Below are 20789 nucleotides of genomic sequence, written 5' to 3' on the forward strand. Positions count from 1 at the left end.
TCCAATCCAAGCCATTCTATGATAAATATATGTTTGAGTAATTCTCTTTCCCATATTTGAAATCCTCCTAAACATGTTGTCACAAACCGTCTACGTGCTGAAGATGTGCAACTTGATAAGATATGATAGATTGTTATAAGTGTGACAATGAGGGCATGTCTAAACATACAGCAAATATTTTCCTTCTCCTGTGGAAAATGTTTACACATGAAAAGTAGAGTTCCGGTTTTGTCAGCCAAAGGAGGAGATGATGACACCAAAAGTAGGTGCCTCTAGTAAACTTGATGCCCATTTTTCTCTCTACAATAGCATGTAACGTGCCAGTACAAGAAGGTGAGTGACTTTTCAAAGTGCCAGGTACTGAGAAAGGAGGTCATATAGGAAGCAGTTAATGGTTAATTATCAATCTGAGGAGGTTCCTTTTCTTCTTTCTGTTTGGGATCAGCCAGTGTTACTCTGTGGAGTGAGGAAGCCTAAGTACCCACAGTGTTGTTCCCACCGCAGAAAAGGAAAAGGTGGAGATGGCAGGCTGGGGAAGAGCTCTGGAGAGCTGAGATGGCTGCTCCTACTGGACACACAGTGCAGCAAGTGCAGCTTGCTGAGAAAACCAAGCTCAACCTCTGCAGAAACTGCTGCCCCACTCTCTAGGTCTTTTCTGGGCAGCCCAGTCGCAAGCTGTGCCTGCTGCCATTCCCAGCACAGATGTAAGGGGAGGCTGTGACTGGGATCTGGCCAGAAAACACTGTGTTAGGACAAAACATTCTCTTTCCTTATTCCTTGTGCTGTGAAACAACTTGTGAAAGCACTCAGGGCTGCTCTCAGCTGTAGTGCAGGTGAGAGAACGTAAGAAGCATGAAACTGGCTTACAGCCAACGGTATTCTTGTCATTCTTCCTCCTTATATTTTCTTTCTCCACCTTGAAGCCTGGGAATGTAGTAACTGAATGTTAATGCAGTTTCCAAATTCACTGTAGCATAGCCACTGGAAAAAAAAAAAAAAAAGTCTTAAGAATGAAAAACAGCCGTTTGCTACTACAAGTGGGGCAAGAATGTCAGAGCGCTGCTGGAAGTATGTGCTATCAGGCTCATAAAACAGCTGCTATCCTGCACGTTTTTATGGGGAAAAAAAAAGTGTTTGCATTTACATTTTTTGATATGTGATCTGTGATACACAAACCTTATAAGACTGAGTTCAGGTTAACTTCAGATGAAGTTCTCTAAGCATAGATGCTTGTGTAAAGTGCCTGGGTTTTCAAAACTTGGCTGGAGGTTTCGTGGCAGGCTTTCTTGTGGTTATTTCTGGCACCTCTGGCTGCCAGTTGGAACATGGGTTTCTAGATATGTGTGGAAGTGGAAAGGCATGGGTGTGAGCACTTGTGTGGAGTAGGAGCCTTTTAATAGAAGCAGGCTTGATTTAGGACGAGTATCTTTAAATAAGCACGGGTTTGGGGAGCATATGTAAGTATGAAATCCAAACCAATTTCCTCATTCCAGCTATTAATACAAGAGAGGGGGGAAAAAAAGGGTCCTTTGAAGTGATTTCAAACAACAATAAATATCCCTTGGAATCTCCCCATCATCTCTGTAAGTCTTGAGGAAGTCAGAGCTTAACCTCACAAAGTGAGATAGGCAGGGAGCAGGAAAAAAGAAGTCAGAAGACATTGTTCTGAGTGCTGGTAATACCATTTTCCCCAACTTGCTGCAGCACTGTCTTGCTGCCTCTGAAGCTGTGTTGGATCGGCAGTCTGCCTTGGCCTGACCCAAGTGCCAATGCCTTTTCTTTTGGGGCAGAGATTTGCAAAATGCTCAGTGAGGGACAATAGGAGGCAGCTGTACGCTGTCAGGAGAGTTTAACCATACATTTCCTTGTAATGTTTCTCTGGAAACCCTTTTGTGCAAGCTACGATTCCTTGCATTCCTTGTTGAACCCAATGACATGCTCTCAGCCTCGTGTTGTTTCGGTTCCCAGTTCTGTAGTGTTTTACCCTGGCTTTGGTTGGGCCACCTGCAAGCTGCTGGGGTGGCCTGCCTTGTCCGTTTTTTTGCCAACAAAACCAAGACTGAGAATGAGAAAAAAAAATCATGCCCTGGCAGGCAACTCATTGTTCCACTGCAGTCATGAGCTCTGTAAGTAAATGGTCTAGTCTCAGAGAAATAAGGAGGGGCTTAGAGGATACCCACTCCTCTTCTGGGAAGGAGCTGTGAGATGGGGACCAACATGGTGCGAGGAAGCACAGGCAAAAAGTTCAAGGCTCTGAGAGATGGAGATAATCCTCGTCTGTTTATATTAATAAAATGATGTGCGAAATTCTCCAAAGGAAATATTTTATTCTGGTGTTTTGTAAGCATAAAATGAAAGCTTGCCCTTTGACAGCACTACTATTTTCTTAAAATGCTCCACCAGAACATATTGTCCCTTCATATCTGTCAATACAGTGTCATGCCCTGAGAACAGAATGTTGTCGCGAGACAGTCGTCTCTATTGCTCCATAAATGTTGAGGTGAAGCTTAAGTTTATTAGTTTTTAAGGCAGAAGATATTGTTTCTGCACATTTTTATTGGATACAGTGCCTTAATTTCTGTTAGTCTTAGTCCAAAATGCCTTGGATTTATTTTACTTACTGGAAGGCAGTAGATGCAAGGCCAATTGCACACTTCATCTCTAATTTGTATGTGTCAGCCTGGCCACAAAAGCGGTTTGCAGATGAATGGCTTCTGAGGTGCTTTTCAGCAATGCACCGCTGTCAGCCCTTGTTGTTGCATGCAGAACACCACACAGTCCTTGCCCTTAGCTTCCACTGAACAAATTGCCTCCTTCCCCTGGAGAGGAGATAGGTTTTGCTCTTGTGGGTTGCTCACTGTAGCTTTCTCTGGGGACTGTTGCTGGAGGTACAAGAAGAGGTACTTAAACTGCTGTATTCAGCAGTAGGGCTTGTGGGTAGATTTCTCCCCAGTACAGTGCTTCTTTACTCTCACTGGTTTGCTTTCCATAAAGCACAGAGCTCTGCTATTGCTCCTCTCAGGTCTCAACTTGGGAACAGTCAAAATATATAGCAAGTTTAGGTAGAGGAGTTTTCTGTATGTAAAAGGTATCTAACTCTGTGACTCTGGTCTTAGGATGGATGGCGTTGCTTTTGGAGGATCTGAGCTTACACTGCTTCTTTGTGATGAGTCTCTATGGTTTGGGGCTACACGCTTCCAAGTCTCCCCTCTCTCTCTATCTGCAAGAGCTCAGTGCATGGTTTTTGAGCTGTCATCCTGCAGGCAGCATTTTTTTCTGCTTCTCTCTTTCCTTATCCTTGCACTTCATAGTCCATTATGATATGAGAAGGATTCCAACAGCAATGCAGCTCCCTCAGGAAATACTGTGATGAGATGAGGACAGCTGCTGGTTGTGACTTTGCTGGGATCCTTCCATTGCAAAGATGGCTGCTTAGCACCTGAAACTTCTTGTACGAATGCTGTCCACGTGAAATTAGTAACAAATATGTCTCTGTGGCTGCTGGGGTGCTGCATTTGCTTACCAGAGAGTGAGAAAGCAAACTCTTTGTTAATAAAACTTACAATTGCTGCTGATGTGATTGCACGTAATCCCCAAGAGGATAAGACTCTTTAAAGCTGGGTTTGATTTTTACCTTGCTTTTACTTGGACTACACAGATATCTACCGCTGCACTTCTGCTTTGCATTTTTTTTCCTAGGACATTTTGCTCTTCAGGATATCTCTGGAGGTCCCTTCTAACCCCTACAATTCTGTGATTCTGTGATTCTCCTGAAGTGGCAGAGACCTTTGGGAGTTGCACAGGCTGCTGAGAAATTGTTGTTTGCTTTAAAGTATTCTGTTTCTATTGGAATCACCAAACAAAACAGTAAAAAATCATTATGTCCTTAAAGCTTTATTTATACAACATACATTTCTGGCTAAGTTTGACAAGGAAATGTTTGCTTTAAGTGTTTTATTTAGGAAATGTTTAGATAAGAGAGTAAAGAAGGAGCAAGAGATGTGAAAATCCAAAATAGCAAATGATAATGCTGTTATTTAATTCTTTTAAAAGCAAAGTGAACTCTTCTGATGACCCAGATTAGATGGTGGGATAACGCATTAAGTCCTTCCCAAAGGAAAAACAAACAAACAACAAAAAATTTTACCACCTTTGGTATGTAGCATTATAAGTTGTCTGGCATAATAAAATAACGGTGAGTTAAGAAATGAAATGGCAGAAGGGAAAATATATCATAGAATCATAGAATGGCCTGGGTTGAAAAGGACCGTAATTATCATGTAGTTTCAACCCCCTGCTATATGCAGGGCTGCCAACCACCAGACCAGGCTGCCCAGAGCCACATCCAGCCTGGCCTTGAGTTACTCCAGGGATGGGACATCCAAGACCTCCCTGGGCAGCCTGTTCCAGTGTGCTACCACCCTCTGTGTGGAAAACTTTCTCCTAATCTCTAGCCTAAACATCCCCTGTCTTAGTTTAAAACCATTCCCCAGCCAGGAGTTTTCAAATATGATGGAGAGTGGCTCAGCAACCACATCAGCCATCTCTCTCAGAACCCTAGGATGGATATAATCTAGTCCCATGGACTTATACACCTCCATATATGATCAAGTTACTTTGGATATTGACTTTATTGTACCAGTTGCTCCTGTGTAGCCTTTTTCTCAGTATCAAAATAGGGGACCCAAAGGGAGAATAGGCAAAACTTTAAAAGCTAATCAATGGAAGCACTGTTGTTCTCTGTAAATAAAGTGTTATTACAGTAGGAAAAGTGCTCAAGACATAGAGCTGACTGGAGAAGGTGCTGAGGAAACATTTGGATGAAAACTCTTGTTTAAATCAGATAAGTGAGGAGAAAGAACACCATCCCATCCCAATTCTGGAAATTGATTTATAATCATGGTCTGTTGCTAAATATTACAGATCTTTGTGGACTACAGTCATGGATCTTCCTGTTGTGACAGTTTCATAGCCTTTTTTGCAAATGTCTATCACAGTGTTGTCTGAAAAGCAAACTGGTCACCTCGTGTGCAATAAGTCAATTCTTGCATGCTTGGGAGAGACATTTATTTCAGGACTGTGCAAGGCTGGATGCTAAATGGTTTCCCACATATCAAGCACATGCACTAAACTATCTGCACAATATTTGAACACAGAAGTTACCAAGTTAGCAACTTTCCAGTCCATTCTCTTCTTCATGATTGGTTAGTAATTTTCACACAATTGTAAGGATTCATGGACCTTGGCTTCTCTTGCTAACTTGGCAATGTCCTCAGAGTATCCTGATTAATTTTCCTTTCAAGGCTCTTTCCTAAGCTGGTGCTTAGTGAGAAGGGTTTTATTGAAGATGACGGTCACTGCTTTGTAAGGAGCTGGTGCTCAGGAGTCAGCCAGGAGCCGGGTAGGATGTAGGTCCCACAGAGGGACTGAGGGCATGCTGCAGAGCTTCTGTGCTTTTAGTCCAGGATGGCAACAGCTGAGGAATGAGGAAGAGAAAGAAAGTCACCTGAGTGCTGGCTAGGGGACAGCCTGGGAGAAAACCTCCTGACGTAAATACTGTCCCCTCCATCAGCAACCCATTCATTTCTCTCATACAGCACAGCAGAAATGCTTCTAGTCCCTAATTCCATCCCAGTGTAATTAGCCTCAGGCTTAAGGTGAGTGACTTTACCTCAGGGTTTCTCTCTTCCTGGGGTGGCTAAAAAATTTGTCGCTTTCAGCCTTGAGGCAATACGCTCTGCCCTCACTCAATTTACTTATTCTGGAGAGGGGAGGGGGGTTGGGATATTGTTTCAATATCCCACCAGTGTAGGTGGCGGAAGTGTGTGCTTCACCATCCCATGCTCTGGTGGTTTCTGTGGGTGTATGAACAAACACGCTTTCTTTATTTTAACAAAGCCCCGTGTCTTCGGCTCGGTTTGGCTCGGTGCCCTGCAGCCCTGAGCAGGATGAAGCTTGGAGCCTACGAGAGCAGCTGGCTTCGAAAGCAAGCCGCTTGAATGAGCCCTCTGGGTAAGAGCAGAGCGGACCGGGCCCGGGTCCTGCCTGCTGCCCGCTCCACGCGGCAGCCCGTTGGGCCCGGGGAGGGGCGGCTGCCGGCAGAGGGCATCAGTGCCCCGCCGCCGGGACCCGACTGCGGCCTCGGGGCTGCCCCGAGTTCGGCTGAGGAAGGACGAGGTCTATGCCAGGATGAGGGGCCTGCAAGCGCTGGCTGGGAGGAGTGCCAGGTCTTGCACGTGGTTCTGTGCAGAGCTCCCCAATCGAGAACACATCAGCGTTTGCTTTCATATGTTCTAGTCTCCAACTATTAAACCCTGCAACTTTAACTAGTGATCTATTGAGGCATGGGTGGTATGCTACGAGGAGTTAGCAAGAGGTTAGGAAGGCACCAAAAGCAGTCCATGGGCTCCAAGGGTGCCTTAAAAAGAGCATGGCCAGCAGGTTGAAGGAGGTGATCCTCCCCCTCTACTCTGACCTGGTGAGGCCACATCTGAAGTACTGTGTCCAGTTCTGGCCCCTCCAGTTCAAAAAAAGACAGGGAACTTCTGGAGAGAGACCAGTGGAAGGCTGCAAAGATTATTAAGGGCCTGGAGTATCTGCCTCATGAGGAAAGACTGGGAGACCCAGGATTGTTCAGTCTGGAGAAGGCAATGCTGAGGGGAGATCTTGCATTTAAAACTGTCTACAGTGTGGGAGTTAAGTCAGTGGGGACAGGCTCCTTTTGGCAATAGAACAAGGGGCAACAGGCAGAAACTGGAACATAGGAAGTTTCATACTAATACAAGGAAGGTCTTTACTGTGATGAGAGTGATGGAGCACTGGAACAGGCTGCCCAGAGAGGTTGTGGAGTTTCTTTCTCTGGACATAAATATTCAAGACCTACCCGGACATCTTCCTGTGTGCCCTGCAGTAGGGAGCTGCTTTAGCGAAGAGGTTGGACTTGATGATATGTAGAGATCCCTTCCAACCCATATGATTCTGTGACCGCTTATTTCTCTCAAGCAGACATGTCGTATAATTTACTATAAACATATCAGATACTCATAAGAAAAAACTTAAGCCTCCTGCATATACTTCTGTTTTTCCTTATTTGAATGTTTTCCATTACCAACAGTTTCTACCTCCCTTGAAAGATGGAAGTGTGACCCTGTGAAGTGGAAATGAGCAGGAATTGGACTATTTGCTGTTTTGGCCTTGTCTGTAGTTTCACTGGAAGTGGGCAGAATCTCAGTCAGGATGCTGAATTAGGATTCTTATGAAGACTGAAAAATCAGCTCCTACTGAATGTTGTTTTCACAGCTAACTGAGGTGGGACTATCAGAAAATGCAAACTTGCTAATCAAGTTTCAAAAGCAAATGGGTTTATTTGCATTATATCTTTAATAACCAGATATGAAGTAATGGGTGCTGAGCTGATGCGATCTTTCTAGATTTCCTGTGAAGTAGTTTGGTGACTTGAGCATGAGCAGGGAATGCAAATGTAGGAGGTAAAGAGATGTTTTCCATGGTTGCCCTTTAGAAATCAGTGCTATTAGACTAATTAATCTCGAATATTCAACTGACTGTGTAATGGAAGAATACATTCCTTGAGCTCAGGAGGTACAGTGAGCTGCATACCTGCATCTTAAAAACCCAACAAACAAAAAAACCCCAACAAACAAACAAACAAAAAACCCCAAATCCCCAAACCTCAGCATCTTTAGGAATAGTGGTGATCAATGGTTGAGTCATGAAAACATGCATGACTGATACTGCTGATGTAAAGAGGATTGCTTGTAAGCACAAGTGTTTTCAGGGTTGAGTCTGCTTTTGCAAATGATGACTTGGCACTGATCATTTGTCAACAAGTTGAAAAAATATACAGAAAGTGTCTTAGGCAAGTATAACTCTGGTGTCTCTGCACATAGTTGTTTCTATTGAAATGGTTTTACCCTCTGTAACTCCTTGACTTGCACTGAATTACTCCTGACTTAATCCAATGCAAATATTTTATCACACAGTAGTCTCCACAAAACCCTAGAAATACAAGAGCTGCCAGTTTCCATCTAGTTCTACGTTGTCTCTGACAGTGCTGTGGTCAGCATGAGTGGCTTCTGAGGAATCTACCAGAAACTCTGCAAGATATGTTTGGAATAAACACAGGGAAAGTTTTGCTCTCCCAGTTCTACTTAGTTTGTGCATTTATGCATTGTAACTTTGGATGTTCTTATTGTAAATACAAATGTCAAACACTGTCGTTTACAAAGATATTGGACTTCTCGGGAAAATGGAATTCTGGATGAAAAGATATAATAATAATTTTTGCATATCAATGGGCCTTTAGTTGAATGTGGCAAGCTGTTCTGTGCAATTGTTTGCAAAGCAGGCTGTGCCTTCTTTGTGGTGAGCAGGAGCTTTGTTTTAGTGATAGCCTGGTTCAAGAAGGACATTGGGCAACTTTCCTTCTCCATGGCTTTGTGTGTAGGGCTGAAGCCAGTGGACTAAGAAGGCACATTTAATCAGGCAGCCAAAGCTGTTACAAGTTACTGCTTTTGTAGCGTCTGCTCTGTGGATGGGAAGTTAGTGGGCTGTAGTCCTGAGTGATGATCTTCTCTGTAAGTTTATTAAACCACTAGCAAGTACTGGTAATTTTAAAATAAGGAATATGTGGTATAAAGTGTGCAAGTCATGTCAAAATGTACTTATACAGTTGGTACTAAGCGGGTCCAGCTGATGGCTTTGGACTTTGTCAGTCACAGTGACAGAGGGGATAAATGGGTCACTTCACTTGGGTGTTTGTGTACGTAAAGTGCACTGATTTTCAGGCTTGGCTGAGATAAATGCCTTGGCTCTTGGTTTAAGGACTCTGGAAAGGATCTTGGTAGGGTTTTAGATCACAGTATGTAGTAGTGGTATACTTAAAGACTAACTGTTGTGCACCATATTTTAAGGTATAACAAATTGTGAGGAAGTAAGATTGCTGTGCGAGTTATTTAGTGAGCTAAGAACCACATGCTGAGGTTGGTTCTTAGCTTCTTTTTGACTTTTCCACATTCTGAGATGCTTGGTATGGAAGAATGAGTTGTCTAGCAGCAAGAAGCAACAGCAACCTTCTGTAGTAGCTAATATCTTTCTTTAGAGAGGGGGCAGAGGGGACCTTCTGAGTTCATTTGTAAATAGAAGCAAAGTGGATAGCGTGCAAATTAAGGGTGACATTAGAAAGCTGAACCATAGATAAAATAGTCCTTGATTGTGAGCTGTTATATAGCCTTTGGAAGAGGGGAAGATGTATAGTTACTTGGTTTAGAACTGGACTATATGAAGCTTCTAAGTGGAGGTAGTGCTTTTAGTTCGGGGTCTGCTGTTAGTTCACTTGAAACAGTTCACAAACAGTTTCACGGCCAGGCAGAAGGTTTCCCTGTGCTGCCAGTGACTCAGTTGCTTAAAAGCAGGTAATCAGGGAACATGATTTATTGAAAGGAGCAGAGGAGGCCAAGTCCTGATGAATTCACGTGCCGAGCCCAGGTGGGAGAACATGTTGAAGGGAGTGAGGGGCTGGTACGTTACGGACAGCTGCCTGTTCTCAGAGGCTGGGGAAAGCGCAGCTCTGACAGCAGCACAGAGTGGAATTTCTGCCATGTTCTCATTTCCGATTGCAAACCAGAAGCTGCTGTTTCTATCACTGCTACTTACTTAGTTTGTTTGCCTGTACAACAGATCGTGTATTGATTGTGTATTATTAATACAGGCTTTGGACAGGTTGCAGAAGTAGGGGTTGGTGGCTCAGGAGGAGCTGAAGAAGCAGTCGCCGTATGGTTAACCCTAAGCCTTCCTAGAGAAGTGGACTTTTTTCCCTACGGAGCTACAATAGTCCCCTTTGTTCCCCCGAGCGTTCCTGTCCTCTCTGCTGGCGGACTGCTGCTCCGTGTCACTTGCGCTGCTGGCAGAGCTCCGTTCTTTCAGAATACCTCACGGATCTCGTCACTGGGGCCTGGACGGCAGAGCTTAACCCAGGATTGGCAGCCTGTTGCCCGAAAGCGGAGGCACGGCGATTAGCGTCGGCTTCAGCCCGCGGTTTTCGGAGGGCTTTCGGAAGGCAGTTCTTGTAAGCGGACACGCGGTGTCCCGAAACGTCCGGCTCCGGCGTCCGGGACTCCCGGCACCTGCGGGGCCCGAGGCGCTCGTTCCTCCCGGCCCGGCGTGCAGGCGGGCGGCGGGGCGGGCAGGGCGAGCGGGCGGCCTCGCAGACTCCTCCTCCGGCCTCCCCGCCCCGGGGCCCCGTGACGCCGAGCGGCCGCGGAGCGCCCGGGGAGGGAGCGGGGGCTGGGATGGGACGGGATGGGAGCGGGCGAGGGGACGGCTGAGCCCGCGGGCGCCTTTAAATTCGGGCCGGGCCGGCCGCCGCCAGCACAGCCGCTTCGCCTCGCCCCGTCCCCGCCTTCGGCCCGGCCCGCGGCCGCCGAGCGGTAGCGAAGCGGGCGACCGTGCGCGACTCCAGACACGCGTGTGCCAGCGGAGCGGCCATGCCCCGCGGCGCCCGCTGAAGCCGCCCCGCTCCGCCGCTCCGCCCGCCCGCTGCCCCGCAGCCCCCGCCCGCCGCCAAGCTGGAGGAGCGCCGCAAGCCCGAGCCCCGCAGGTGAGCGCGGCCGCGAGGAGCGGAAGGCGCGGGGGCACCTGCACGGCTGCCCTGCTCCGGCGGGCTGCGCTCAACCCGTGCTCGGTACCGGGTAACTTTAAGAGCGCTCTGTGCTCGTGTTTCGACCGATCTTCGCGCCGGTACGTTGTCAGCTGCACCCGCTGGAAGGAAATCCCGTTTCCTCTCAGTTTTTCCGTGCTCCATCTGGTGTTCAGACGCACGCGGCTATTTCCCTTCCTCAGACCGGCAGAGGGGAGCTCCTTGCTTCTCGTCTTACCCTTTGCGAGCTTCCTGTTGCGAGCTGCAGGCGAAGGGTGCTGTTCTCCGAAGCGAACGCGGCACCGAGAACCCGACCGTCCTTTTGTTCACTCGCACCCCTAGGTTGCTTTCTTACGGCAGCGTTCATTACTGCTATCTTTCCCCTCGGGCAGGAGCGCATCCTCAGCGCCCGTCCCGGCTCCGTAGCCGTACGGTGCGGCCGGTCGGGAGGGGGACGGCGGTGCCGCGCCGCACTGAGCGCCGGAGCGGAGCGGCCCCGGGAGCCCCCCGAGAACTGGCCGGGTAGGGCGGCCGTGCCGAGCTGCAGCAGGAGCAGAGATACGGCAGCGGCTCCGTGCAGACACGGGGAGCTGCACCGCGCCGTACAGATAGTCACTGTGTTGTTTCAGCGAAACGCAGTTTACTTTGACAAAATGCGAGGAATTGCTTGTTGTATGGGGGAATAGAATTAATGCTCCTCTTTAATTGCTGCTGTGACAGTCTGCAGAAAGATAAGAATTTTTGGTTGCTATTCAAAAGGAAACTGTTTGCACATTAAGAGTGAAGTACGGCTACCTCCCCACCTCCAACAACAGCAAAAAGCCCCGTAAGGCTCCCAGCCGAGTTTGGCTGTAATGATTTCCAGTCATATGCAGGATGTTTAAATGAGATTGTTTGCATCTATGCGCTGGTTGGCGTGCTTGTAACCCATGTGTCTCTGTCTTCACTTCTCCTACCTGGAAGGCAGTGCTGAAGAAGTGCTAAAGGAGCTTTTATGGTGACTTCCCTCGTTCCAGAAGCTTGTAGAGTCCAGTTTGCAAGACTTTGTTTCAGGTGTTGCCTTCAGCAGTAAACTAAACAGGATGTCACTTCACCTGTCTGCAAATGTCAGCGTCCTCTGACTGGCAAACGTTAGCATGGTCTGCAGTGATGCTTAAGTGTTCCCCCATTCAGATAGAAAGAAATAAGATTACATTTACCTCTCCTAAGAAATATGAAGGGAGAGGTTTGCCCGTTCCTTTTCCTTCCGTCCTGTAGAATGTGAGTTTCATGTGTGTCAGAGCAGTGGACTCAGGGAGAACTCTACGCTGCATTTCCAGGGCTGTGGGGGGCCGACAGCTGCTGGGGAGTTAGAGATGGTCGGTTGGGAACTGCTGGCTCCGTGTGTTGCTGTTGTCCAGAGTTGAAAGTGGGGTGAGAAGGAAATGCATTTGTTTGGCTTTTTTTCTTTTTTTCCCCTGTCAGTTGGATGGGAGGAACTTTTCATTTGTGTGCACAGGGCATTCCTAGCGAGGTAACACCTTGTGCACGTTCCCATTCAGCACTTTGCAAGGCCCAGCAGTGTTTTCTGCAGCTGATAACTGAAGATTTTTTTCCTTCAGACTTCTGTGTTTTAAATCCCGAAGCTGCTGTGCGCTCAGAAATAAACCCACCCGGGTGTACTAAAATGTTGCACTGCAATATTACTCATAATAAGGCTTTAGAAAGAATTCAGTAAGGGAACTTTTAAAATGTGTGTTTTGCAATCCTGCTGTCTGTGTAGGGCAAACGCTTCAGTTACTGATGCCCGATGCTGATAAGGTTGTGCGCAGAGTGCAGTTCAAAGGAAAACATCCCTGCGAGAAGGGAAAATCTGTAGCTCCTGTTTTCTGCTCCACCACTTATCGGAGAGGGCGCCTCGCTCACGTACAGACGTGTTCTTTCAGCAGTGGTGGAGGAGCAGCTTGTGTTTCTGTCCGAGGGATTTTTAGCTATACTGCCACCTTGAAGACCTGCGATAAATAACAAGCTGGAAGGTGCTCTGGGCAAGGCTGTGAATGAAAAGTACTGTGTAGGTGCATAAAGACAAGTTTCCTATGTATTTTTCTGCCGATAAAGTCTGCAAGCCTCTGTTTTCAGGTAGCACTTCTTAGAATTGGGGAGTTTGTCCAGCAAGAGAGAGGCAAGATTGATGAAGGATTTCCTGGATGAAGGGAAGGTGGATTGTGAAAGTGCTTGTACCTGTGGGTACAGAAAGGGGTGATCCCGTGTGTCAGTGTGCCAGTCTGTTAGTGTGGATTTGCTCGTCTTTTGACTGTTCTTATGCTAGTTTATTGAGAAGCAGATGTCCCTGTCTACAAAACAGTGAAAGCCTGGGTTCCTTCTTTCAGGTCGTGAGCACTAACAGACTTCAGACCACGTTTGCACCCTTCTGGCACCAGTGCTGTGGCATCAGCAACCTCTGTTACACCGTTAGAAGTGACAAGCAATGTTGTCACTTTTCAGCACCCTACTTTTCACATGTTTTCTCTGTGCTTTAGGTTTAGAATTTGGACTCCTGCTTTGAGGAAATTAAAAACTTTTTGATAACACTATCAGGTTTTCTTGTTCCAAGTCAATTAGCAGCTTCTGGCTTTGGATCCATTTAGAAGGCTCAAAAGCGGTGCTCTTTGAAAACTCAGTAATAGCAATTCAGTTAATGCTGGTAAAGGAGTGCATCTCTGTGGGTAGCCTGATGTCAATGTGCTGAGTCTGGGGGAAGGAAAGGTGAACTAAGTGAGATGGGAGGTAGAAGTATTTCTCTTACGTAGCTTTAACTGTATGGCTTGAAATGAAAGCAGAGCAATAATGTAGTCATCTGGGTTGTGATGAAAGTCACTCTGAATGCAGGCTGTCCATTGTGTCAGGCTGCTCTTCGATGACCTCTGAGCCAAGGAGACACATGGTACTTTCTATCCTATCAGTTTCAATTGAATGATTACATTAAGAGAGAAGGAAAGAAAAATAGCTTTTAGTTGCCTTCTTGTGATTATTAGTTTTTCATATAGGTAACTTTTGAAGTTGAGATCAGAGGAGTGAGTAGCCATTTACCCGAGTTTTATGGGACTAACAGAAACATAAGAAATACAGATCTCTGTTTTCGGCTTTCAGTTGTGTTTGGTTTGGAGTTGCAGATTTCTGCCCAAATTGCAGCCATGTAAGTGGAGAGCAGGACTTAGGGTAGTCAGTGGTGAACTGTACTGTGTGAGATCGGCTGGTCTTTGTGGGGACAACAGAGGAAAACACAGCCTTATTTTCAACATCTTTTCTCACTGGAAAAATTAGAATAGTCAATTTGACATTGCCAGGATTGGAATCCTTCTGATTTCATCTCAAATGAACTTTCAGCATCTGAATTCCAGAAGCGTAAGCTGTTAGTAGGGATAATGCTTCTTGAGAAACAAGAGGAACCGTAAAGAGGGGAAATATTTAAATCTGATGCATATAACATGTACACAAGAGAGAATCAGTTAAGGTGAGGGAGAAGAGTCTTCCAAGGAACAGCATTTCAAATCCTAACTTTATTTTACAACTGCACTCTTAAGGAGCTAGGTTCATACTTCTGTTTTGCAGTATATGCTTGCTAAATGCTATTTATTCAACCCGATTTGATTTGAAGCAAGTCTTAAATTTTCTTTAAATAGGCACTCATTTATTTTTCTCACATCTTGAAGTGAGTCTTGAAAATTTGAACTTGATAGGAGCCGTTCAAATGGCTTCATTTAAGGCTGAAGATTGCAGAAAGAACTTTGTTCTCCTCTTAATTGTGGGGTATCTTCCTTAGTGGTGTGTGCAACTTCAAGGTTAGAATATTTTCACCTTCAGCTTTTTAATGCTTTTGCTTTATTTTAATCACCTCTGTCTCTGATTTCACCTCTTAGCCTTGAACAAAAGGTTGCATGTAACTGCTTTTATTGTACCTGTGGCTATATAACACTTCAGATGCATCGTCAACCCTTATACGCAAGCATAAAGATTTTTTTTATCTAGGTTGCTAAATATAATAAGACTTTGTTTAGATTTGAGGTTGGGAAACAGTTGCTCAATAGCTGAAGGAAAAGTGGTGTTTGAACGCATTAAAGCTGCTTCACTGCATCAGAATTGAATGAAAGTGTATTTGTCATGCATGGAGGTTGCATGTGGAATTTTTTCTTAGGTCTCATAGTTGGCAAATTTTGTGCTAATGAAGTGAATTTTAAGCAAATTGCTAAACTTGAATATTCTGATATCATTTCCATGTCTGACAGTTCCTGCTTTCAACAGAGAAGCCAACAGCTAAAGAACAGTAGCTCTGTTAGGTAGCCCAGGCTTTGTGTCTTTCAAGGCAGAAACAATAATAGCGATGAAGAAATAGATGGGTCCTTTGTTCTCCTCTGTCCCCGATGAAGCTTCGTTCCAAAGCCTTAATGGCACAACAATACAGTGTGCAGTGCTCTAAATCGTTCAACATCTCATGACCTATTAGGCCAGGCCTGTGAATAACAGCCAGGCTGGAGTAAGCCTCCTGGGTGCAGGGTCAGCGTGATGGGCTGCAGCAGCAGATGCCTTTGTAATGCTGCTGATATGATGCCTTGGAATCAATATAGCCCCAGTACAGTGGTGCTTGGTTTTGTACCCTTCTTACCTTGTGTGGAATGCTGAGTTTGGTGGGGCTGTTCCCTTAGTTCCACAAAGCACTTTAACACTGGTGATGCCTGCCCTTGGAGCTGTTGGGGTCATGGAACTTGGAGGCCATACTGAGCTGGGATGGAAGGTGTTTGCTAAAACCACCTTTATTCATTACGTAGACAAAGTGCAGCCATCGGTTGCTTGCAGAACAAGGTTGGAAATAGGTTGATGGTCAGCACAAAGTACTCAGTGCTTTCGGATTGGGACTTGAAGGGTGGTGCTCAAGTTTGTGTTTCAAGTTACAGAGTTCACCCGTAGGACTGTCAGATAGCATCACTGATTTTGCTGAGAAAACACAGTGACTAAACAGATGGTGTTAGCAGAGTATAAAGTTTAAATGCTTTCGGTTGCAGTGTGAGTTTGTCTCCAGTATGTTACTGACACGTACATCACCAAAATGTGCTTGGAAAGAAAAGTCTTTTCTTGCTTAAGATCCAGTACATCTTCTCAAGGAATGTGAGAGGTGTGAAGATTTTCCCATAACTGCATAAATGGTTCTTATTCAGGTTAAAGCAGTATTTGGCTCTTTATATTCAGTATGCAGTAGTTTGTATATTGGGTGGCTCCCACTGGGGCTTTAGGAGAGGCAAGCGTAGCTCCCACAGCTTCTGCCTTCCCTGGCATCATGGCTTGGAGGATGCTTTCTGTGGCCTTCTTGGGTAGTACCTTTTATACTTAACTGTACCTAGAGAAATGGATTTTGACAGCTGAGTAGAATGAATCCAAGTCCTGAGTATGCTCTCATGTCAGACAAAAGAAGAATTTTGGTTAAGATGCTTGTGGCTTCGCTGGTGACCAGTGAAAAGGAAGAGACAGATCTGCTGGTCTTCGTGCTACATCTTGATTTTTCCTTTGGAGAAGTGCTTGGAAGTGAATGAAGCTTGAGAGCCTCAGTGCATGGAAAGAATGCAAGCGAGTCAGGGCTTGAATGCTGGCTCGGGCCTGTGCTTCACTAAAGATGTAGGCGAGCCCAGGCACCCTTCCTTCACCTCTGTGGGCACTGAGCTGCAGCCGTGATGCTCCAGCTGCTCCCTTCCCTATGCTGTTCCTCTTGGCAGTACAGGTTAAAGGCATGTAACCATTCAGCGTAATACATGAATAGTCCTCTTACTCTGTACCTGTGGACAGAATAGTGGAACAGCAGGAATTGCTGCAAAAGAAAAGCCTCTGTATTTGTTTAAGTTTTGTTCGGATCACCCACCTCTCTGCCAAAAATGCAAAGTATAATTTCTATTGAAAGGGAATATGCTACAAAGCAGTTCTGTGGAAATCCCAGCTATGTCTTAATGTCAGAATCTTTTCCAGACGCTAAAACCAGCTCCAGCTTTTAGAATAATTACTCTACATAAAGATCAACCTAGAGGAGTTTAGAGACAGTGCAATTCATTGAAGATTAGGTACACAATTTATGTGAAGAAAACACCATTACAAAACCATCTTATACTCATTATACTCAATATACCTCCTGGTGAGTAACCTGAGTATCTTGTGAGCCCTGTAGTGCAGAGAGTGCGTAGAGGCTTCTCTGAACTCCATAAGCTTATGTAATTACTTTTCTACAAATGAAGCTGTCTTTCTTAAACATGTTTCTGTCTCTCTAATCCTCAATTCTGAACAAGACATCTTTGTGGTAAGTAGTCCGGGTACAGCAGTGCCTTGACTTAAAATAGCTTTGTATTTTTGCCTAGTAACTCACAGAAGGTGGCTGGTGTTTTTGAGGAAGAGATGGCTGCTGTTCTGGCTATGACCCGTAGTTTGAAGTTCTCAGAATTGTGCATGAAGTCGTGAACTGTGGTATCAGCCCAACTTCTCTGGCTCTGTTCCCGGACCAGTCGTTTCACATAAGAGAGCAATAAAAAATGCAAGATAATGGTGCAGATAACTGGGAATTAGTATTATAGTCTATTTTCCTTTTACCTTTAAACAGCCATATCCCAATTAGGTGCTGAGCATAAAGCAGTTCTTTGTTAACAGGTGTCTCCAAGATATTGGAAGACTAAAAGGCGGCTTTGCATCTCAGTTGTGAAAATGAGCTGGAGTTAAGCACAGCTGTGCATTCTTCTGAACTGAAGATTTCTAGCTAAAGATAACCAGCAAGGTTGGTAGGCATGAACTTGTGCAAGTGCAGGGACAAACCCAAACTGCTCTGGAAAGCTGACTGGGTTGGGCAGCTTGTGCTGCATGGCTGCTGATCATGCAAGTGCTTTATTTCCCTCTCAATCCCTGTCTCTCATCGTGGCTATACCTGGTACTTTGAGCTGCAGAACTGCTTTTTATCTTATTTATTTATTACTATTTTTTAAATGTCTGTGATCAGTAAGGTGGCCCTGCCCTCTTAAAAAAGGAAATGAGAATTGCTGTGTCTCACAAGGCTTTTATTTAAGTTACCAAGGCAAAATGACCATTTTGGGCCTTCTTAAGAAAGCTTTTTTTTTTAAAAAAAACAGATTTTTTTTCACCAAGAATGTTTGCCTTTAGTTTTTGTAGGTAGATGCATGTAGAAAGAGGATGGAAGAGCTGACCAACACGAGCATATAAGCTTGGTCCAGTTTGCTCACAGATGAAATCTTGCCATGAATTCCTGGCCTGTTACCTTTGTAACTTGAGTCTCCATGAACAACTTGCTAATTCTAATGCTGTATGTAAAATCAACTTGCATGTTTCGTCGTAGGCTACATATAACACATACTGTATTAGCATCAATTGTGGCTGTTTAAGATGCTTTAAGTTTATGAAGTGGAAGTAGGAACTCTTGTTTTACAGAGGTTAGGAAGAAGAGGGAAAAAACATTTTAAAATGTCTGTTTCTAGAATAGATGAGGATTTTCAGACATTGCCTGAAAAAATTACCTATGCTAGAGTTGCCTTTTCCCTTCCAGAAATCCAGTTCTGGACAAGCTTGTTGATCACTATTCTGTTTATATGAGGATGTAGGACCTTCTGCACTGGTGCTGCTTGTCAGCATCACTGCTTTGAGCAGTCTGTTTCTGCAGGAGGCTCTTCTGTGGCAGCGTTCACTGGAAAGAAGTTCATTAGAAGTAGCCATGAACACTTTCTGGCAAGAAGCAACTTTTCTGCTCTGGGTTATTGTTTTAAGCTGACATGAGTAAGTCTATTTTGGGCTGCCCTTAAATGGATGTCATCTAGAGGACAGTCTTGTTAAAACTTGGTTGTTGCCTGCTCAGCAGTTCAGTTATGCTCTCTTGACTGCGGTTGGAGGATACAATAAATCCAGCTTTAGGGCACTTAGAACCAAATTAAGAATATTACTCTCCCGTGAAGCAAACTCACATTGCTAGTAAAGTGAGTTTACCTTTTTAAAGTGGATTACCTTTATGCTGGATCATGTATTGTCTGCTTACACTGCGCTGCTTTTATGCTGCATCATGTTCCTCCTATCCCAGTGGCAAAAGACCTGTATCGCTTTGCTGACTAACACAGCAAAAATGCAGTCATGCCCCTGCGTGGTCTGGGGCAAACTCTTGCTGGCTGATTAATAGTCCTCAGGTCCAAGATTAAGGATTGGGTGGGGAATGTTCCTGACCAGTACTGCTCTTGGAAGTCAAGGTAGTAGATTGCTACACAGGGTATCTCTTTTCAGCACTGTATCAGCTAAGCATGTTGGAGGACAAGGAACATTCCTTAACGTCAGTGGCTTGCTCGCTCTTGTCCACTGCAGTGATCTTTGAGAAGTGAATGAACTCTCTTCTTGCTTTCTTTGCAGGAACAGTCAGAGGAGTGAATGTAGATGAGCTCTTGGCAGTGAGGTTCCCCTGGACTGTAATCCCTGGTCTGTTGTATCCCAGCAGCCCTTGGTGCTCCATGACAGTTATTTTTTATTGGCATACTGGCAAAATAGTGCACATGCATGTCCCACTGATAGAATGACGTGAAATGTGGAGTATCCCAAAGATTTTGCTGTGTGTGTAAGATGGATTAGCATTTAACTCTGTCTGAGCCTAACTCCTGAAGGCTTGGTAGCCTGCTTTTCTTGAACAAGAGTGCACATCTAAAGCAGTGATGGAGAGAGGAACCATCAGTGGCAGTCCTGGTTCTGCTGGGTGATTCCCATGGGTGTCATTCATCAGGGTCCTGCAGCCTTTGGGTTCTGGGGCTTAGGCTAGCTAAGTGAGGATTTGGTGAATACTTTTACTTTTTGCTGTTGAAATACAGAGTGGCTCCCTGGGTTCCTGATGCTCTGGGCTGTGGGTTTTGTGTTTTTTTTGGTCATTCTGATTGAATCTTAAATTGATGGAAGTGAGGAAATTCTTTATTTCAACTTCTTCCCCAATGGCTATAAAATAACTTGGTTTTGCTTAGCTCTCTTCTTATCTCTAGAAAGGTTTCTTCAGCAAATTTGTACAGTGTTTTACCTTCGAGTGGTAGAGGAAGAAAGGGCATTTAGCTTGAGATTTAGCTGTTTGCATTTCTACCTATCAGATCTGCGTTAGTTTTGATTGACTTTTATGAAGTCAGCATCTTACGCATGTACTGAGAATGAGGTGAGTGTCGGCTTTCAGGAGAGGTTTTCTCATCTTCCCTGGGGAAGAATCTCTGTGAACTCCTCTGGACAGACAGTTGTCACTCAAGTGAAGGTGAGATTGGCTTGCAGTACTTTGGCCACTGAACACCACCCTATTTTTCTTTGCTTGTGTAATATTTTTGGAGAGTTTTTCTTTCCTCTGTCTGTGTTGTGTGTACATTGACATTCAGATTTGGTGACTTTGCCTCCTTTTAGTTTTATGTGTGTGCTGTCACCACACTGTTTTTAATGTGTTCTCAAATGTTACCACATCCTTCACTTTGGAGCAACCGTTGTCTGATTTGTAGAAGTCACTTGTTCTTTCAAAGACTTTCATTTGGTACCTGGTTAAAGGTTACGTGAGGATGCCAGTCAAGAGCACAGTTCAAGAAGCTCCTGCTGATGAATATGGTTCTACACTGTTCAGTTGTGCCACATGTGTGTAAGGCTGGCTGTTGAAGGAGATTGCTGAAATCATCCATGTTCAAAATAGCCTTTATGCTGCTTTATGTTTTTGAGACCAGCATATCATGAAAGCTTTTATCACTTCAGCATGCCGAGTATTGGATGAGAAGTGCTGTGCCTGCACTATGTGAAGTGCTGAATGCACATTAACTCTCTTGGCTGCTTCAGATGTGTCCAAAACATTTTATACAAGCAGGCTTTCAGCCTGGTAGGGGCTGCCTCTGCCACTCAAGCTTTCTGCTGGATCAGATGTTATCCATCCTTCTAGCAGCAGAAAGCTGGTGCGTCTCAAGCCTGATGTTAGTGTTGGGACCTAAAGTTTTGTGATGCTTGGAAAGTGGCTTTAGCACCTCAGTGGTGCTTGGGGGGAGGTGATGGGGAAGGAAATGTGCAGCTCTAGGAGTTGTGCTCTTGAAAATACAAGACTTGAAAAGCTCTAAACTGTAATTACAGAAGTGAAATT

The 20789-nt window shown here is 45.1% G+C and overlaps 1 protein-coding gene across 9 annotated transcripts in view; it reads left to right on the forward strand.

Moving 5' to 3' along the window:
• SLC4A4 (solute carrier family 4 member 4) overlaps window positions 1-20789 on the forward strand; it is a 214631-nt gene that overhangs the window by 31567 nt on the left and 162275 nt on the right. For 4 of the 9 annotated variants that reach the window (XM_085546819.1, XM_085546821.1, XM_085546820.1 and 1 more), the window contains exon 1: window positions 10400-10755. The exons of 2 other annotated variants lie outside the window; for them this stretch is intronic. The gene's annotated coding sequence lies outside the window, so the exon portion shown is untranslated. Of the gene's footprint in view, window positions 1-10399; window positions 10756-20789 lie in introns of those variants that run through there. 3 more of the 9 variants (XM_015861478.3, XM_085546825.1, XM_085546827.1) reach the window with 1 other exon arrangement.

Source organism: Coturnix japonica, chromosome 4 (genome assembly GCF_054131305.1).
Source record: "Coturnix japonica strain WE chromosome 4, WE-NBRP24, whole genome shotgun sequence".
NCBI lineage: Eukaryota > Metazoa > Chordata > Aves > Galliformes > Phasianidae > Coturnix > Coturnix japonica.